Source organism: Microtus ochrogaster, chromosome 19 (genome assembly GCF_000317375.1).
Source record: "Microtus ochrogaster isolate Prairie Vole_2 chromosome 19, MicOch1.0, whole genome shotgun sequence".
In the NCBI taxonomy this organism is placed as follows: domain Eukaryota; kingdom Metazoa; phylum Chordata; class Mammalia; order Rodentia; family Cricetidae; genus Microtus; species Microtus ochrogaster.
Window position 1 is genome coordinate 19,409,972 of NC_022021.1, and position 5,489 is coordinate 19,415,460.

Consider the following 5,489-nt stretch of genomic DNA (forward strand, 5'->3'; position numbering starts at 1 on the left):
TATTATATATATAATCATTTGTCCTTTGTAGAATTAGTATTCATGTGTGTTTTGTGTACAAATGAATTCTTACTATAGGTTGAAGAAATCTGCAAACAAAAATCTAATATGTTCTTTAAAAGTAACTGATTGCTCTGGTGCAAATTGAACACTCCTCTGGTGGGGATACAAATCTGTACAGGAACTATGGAATTAATATGGTGGTTTCTCAGAAAATTGGAGCCCAATCTACCACAATACCTAGCTTTACCATTCTTGGGCATAAACCTAAAGAATGTTCCATCACACCACGAGGACATTTGCTCAACTATGTTCATAATGCCTTAATTCTTAATTGCCAAACTGAAAATAACCTAGATGTCCCTCAAAAAATAAAGCATAAAGAAAATCTGCTATATTTACACAAAGGAGTATTACTGAGGAGTGAAAAAATGACATCATGAATTTTTCAGGCAAATGAACAGAACTAGAAAAAAATCATCCTGACTAAGGTAATGTTAGGGCAATGCATTGGAACACTCTTGTCAAGTACCTAGCATTACTCCAATCTAGGTGGAGTTCTGGCCATGCCACATCATTTTTTTTGGAGACCTTGAAGTCATTTCTAGGGGTTGTGTCTCTGACATAGTAAGCTTTTTCTGTTAAACATTTTGATTCCATATTCAGTAGATCTCAGACAAGTTTGAGGGCTAGTATCTATTAAGTGTATCTGGGCTATACAAAACTTGCTTGTATTTAGTTAATTGCTTTAGGCTTAACTTGGAAAACATATGCAGGAGGCTAAACAAGTATTATTTATGTAGTTAATTACACTGGGTCTTAGCATGATTACAAGTGTATTCTGAACACATTAAAGAATTTGATACTTTATGGGGTGACCAACCATTAACTTGCATATTTTAATTATCTTTAAAATTTTAAAATAACTTAGTAGCTTTTATAAAGTTAAAACTTTACAACTTTGTCTCTGTAGAATTGAACCATTTTTAGTATAAAAATAAAAATTTTAAATCATTAATGTAGTTTATAGGGAGCCTGGCAATTTTAATTTCCTTATCCTTACATAGTGCACCATTCTAGAATGTCACATTCTCTTGTATGACTCAATTTATCAAAGTACCTAAAAGTTAACAATGTTGGCAAAGACAGGTTAGATACTCGTTTTTAAAACAGTCTCTCTGAGCATGAAAAGACTTTAGGTGAGAAAAGACTCTTTTCCAGACTGCTCTGGTCATTGTCTTGTGGCAATATTTATAGGGTCATCACAGTTTCTGATGTTTAGTGTTTGGTGCTTAAAACTGTGTCCTACCTTTTTAGTTTATTTATCAAGATTATATATTAAAAAGATATGATAATAAAATATCCTATAAATTTACAATGTCCCATAGTCTTATAAATTTAAATATTTTAAAAGTTTTTTTCTTAAAATATCTAGTTTTTCCACTTTAATTTTCTGTAAAACTCCAAATTTTCCTCTTAAATTTAAAATCTCTCAACTGTGTACTACTGCAATATCAAAAATAAAGTACTCCTATTTCAAGAATTAAGATACAGGGCATTATCATAATATGTAAAGGGAAAAACCAAGATCCAGTAGTGCAAACAATTCAAGATTAAATATTGAATTGTTTGTTGCCATTCTTGGTAGCATATATAGTCTTCAAGATCCTAGCCAGCTCCATGACACCTTCATGTTTTAAAAACCACGACCATGAGTATTCAGTTACAATGTTGGGCTGTCAGTGCAAGGTGTCTTCTTCTACATAAATGCATGGAAGTACAGTTTTAATATCTTATTAAAAAGACATTGTTTTTAAATCCAATCTTTCCTAAACCTTGTTTTCAGGACAGGAATTTTGGAAAAAAATATATCCTAATCTAAAATATCTTGATTATCTGTTGTTCCATTCTTGATTAGCCTATATCTTTTGGTCTCCCCTCAATCAAAATAGTGGTGAAGTCATGCGATATCCTTCCTTTTCAACACTAGCAAAGATGTCTCCCAGTCATGCTGCATTCTAAAGATGGTGGCAGGCCACAAGGTGCTTGTATCCTAAAATCCATGCCATGTGGATTCCTGAGGTTACCTATACTTGGATCGTTAACTTTCAACCCATGTCAAAAACTTTAAGCTAACTTATTTTTGTTAAGTAAATGATAACCATGATTCTCAACCATTGGATTTCCTCTGTTGAGAACTCTCTCTTTTGATATGCACCCCATTTTTAAATTGGATTGTTTGGTGTTTGGATATCAACTTTTTGAGTTCTCTATATATTTTGGATATTAGTTTCTTGTAAGTAGAGTTGGCAAAAATCTTTTTCAAGTTTGGAGTCTTCCACTTTGTCAAAATGACAATCTCCTTTGTAGAAGTTTTTTTTTATTATTATTATTTTATGAGGCCCCGCATGCATTTTTGTTCATTTATTTACTTTAATTTTCAAGATTATCAGGTAATTAAACATTTTTCCTTTCCTTTTCGTCTCTCTAAATGTTCCCATACACACTTCCCTGCTTTTCTTCTAACTTTTGGCCTCTTTTTTCACTAATTGTTATTGATGCATATAAGTGTACATATGTATCTATATGTATACATACATGTATATGTGTGTATGTATAAATATAACCCAATCAGTTCGTATAATATTTCTTGTATATATGGAGGCCCATTTAGTAATTGTTGATTTTAGTTCCTAAGTTATTGGTATTCTTTTCAGGAATTATCTTCTATGTCAATGAGTTCCAATATGTTCCTTTTCTGTCTAGTTCATTATGTCTGGCTTTATATTGAGATCTTTGTCCATTTGGATTTGAGTTTTATATAGAGGCATATGGTGCAAATTCTGCCCCATTTTCATAGCAAATATATACTTTGACTTCTTTCTTTCTGATTTGTATCCCCTTGATCTCATACAGTTTTCTCATTGATTTAAGACTTTAAGTACTGTATTAATATATATGTGTAGTGGTAAACTTTGTCTTTTCCTGATTTTAGTAGAATTGCTTTGAGTTTTTCTCCATTTACTTTGATGTTGGCTGTTAGCTTGTTGTAAATTATCTTTATTTTGTTTAGGCATGACTCTTGTATCCCTAACTTCTCTAGGATTTTTATCATAATGGGTGTTGAATTATATCAAAGATCTTTATGCATCAAATCAGGTTATCATGTAGTTTTTCTTTCTATCAATTTGTTTATAGTGGAATACACGGACATATTTTCATATGTAGATCTATCCCTGCATTTTTGGTATGAATATGACATCATCATGATTGATGACTAATTGATATGTTCTTGGATTTGATTTGCAATATTTTATTATTTAACATCTATGTTCATAAAGGAAAATTAGTTTGCAATTCTCATCCTTTGTTAAGTAATTTTGTGGCTTGAGTATCACGGTGACTGTGACTTCATAAAACAATTGTAAAACTCTTGCATTTGCTTCTATTTTGGGGAATAATTTGAGGAGTATTGGTATTAACTCTTTGAAAGCCTCATAGAATACTATGGTAAATACAACTGGCTGAGAGATTTTTGTTGTTGTTATTATTATTTTTGTTTTGTTTTGTTTTTGGTTGGGAGACTTTTAATGTATTTCTTTAAAGATTAGAGTTCAATTCAAAGTGCTGATCTGATATTGTTTTAATTCCATCAGTAGTAAAAGGCTCTATAATATCTGCTGGTTGACAAAGTCTCAATTTTCCTTTTATAATTAATTCAGAGACTTTTTCCACATAATTTTTTTACTTGTTTCATTTAGTTAAAAGATCCATTCTAAAACAATATCTTCTTTTTGCATTAAAATTTTTAAAGAAAATTCTGGAAGGCAATATGACTAGAATGCAACTAAGATTTGAATTCAACCTATCCACATGTGCCTCTTGTAATTTTTCTTCACCAAAATTAATTCCTTTTCTGCTTCAGCTGTTAATTCCTTGGGACTATTTAAGTGTTTATCATGATCTATGGTTTTGTCTAAATGAACTATAAGATCAGGTGTTACCTCAACAGGTGGTTGTGAACTGGAAGTGTCTCCTACAGTCTTTAAAAGTCATTAAGAGTCTGCAACTAGGCTCTCCTAATTTGTACCTTTTGTGTTCTAATTTTCTGTAAACCTATTTTATAACCTAGGTAACTGACAGAATTTCCTTTCTGTATTTATTCAGGAGTAATTTGCAATCCCCATTTTAGCAAAACTTTTTTAACTTCTTCAAACATTCATTCTAAAGTATCTACATTTGAATCAGATAGCAAATGTCATCTATGTACTGGTAAATTACAGATTTAGAAAATTTTTATGTATTTTTTCCAGTGGTTGACTTACAAATTATTGGCATAGGGTGGGGCTATTGAGCATTCGGGTGGAAGGATGGTTCACTGGTATCTCTTTGTAGGTTGAGAATTATTTTAAGTAGGTACTATGAAGGCAAATTTTTCTGTCCTTTTCTTGTAAAGATATAGTGAAGAAACTATCTTTTAAATCAATAAATGTAAGAGGCTATCCTTTCAGTAATCGAGAAGGCAGAGGAATTCCAGATTGTAGAGGGTCCATTGGTTGAATTACCTTGTTGACATCTTTTAGAACTGTCATCATTCCTCATTTATGAGATTTCTTTTTAATAACAAATCCAGGAGAATTCCAAGGGCTGGTTGATTCTTCAATATGGTGAGAATCTAGTTGCTCCTGTACCAGTTGTTCCAAAGCCTTTTTGCATTCTAAGATGGCATTTTCAAAAGCTAGAGATTTAATAAATACTCATGTAGCATCTCAGTTTATTACTCCTATTTGTACAGCCTTAGTTATTTAATTTTGTAAAAAGGCATTAAGGGTTCTCTCTGGCCCTGTTTAACCCTGGTATATTATTCAATTTATTTTCCTAGTTTTTGAATCCTGTCCCAAGCATTTAAGGCTACTTTGTGGCATAGGAACAAGATTAATTCATTGTAAATAGCTTGAGCCTGTGGGTTAGCATAAATGTCCTTGCCAAAAATTTGATATTGGGAAGTCTCAAGTCCTTTTAATTTTCCCTATTGTTCTAAAATTTTTGCCTCTTCTCACAAATAACATTTCCACAGAAGTTGGGTCTGATTATCCAGGACTGCTGAAACTAATTAAAGCTAGTTATGTGGGGTTGCCTACTTGCTAGAAACCTATGTCTTTACCATCTTCCTAACAAAAGCTGAATGCAAGCCATAAGATAGTATTACTTGCTTAATTTCTATTAGATCATTCATTCCTATAGGTATCCATCTACCTTCTTTGGATCCCTTTGGGGATTTAGAACTTGATGCTTTATCAGAGTAAATTACAGGGTAGAAAGCTAAAACTCTGTGTAAATCATCTCTTATAGCTGTTGGTGATTGTTGAAATAGGAGTGGCGGAGCTGCGTCCCCCGCACCCGGCCGCCCACATGGCTAGCTTAGCTTATGCCCCGAAATAATTACACGGAAACTGTATTCTTTTAATCACTGCCTGACCCATTAGTTC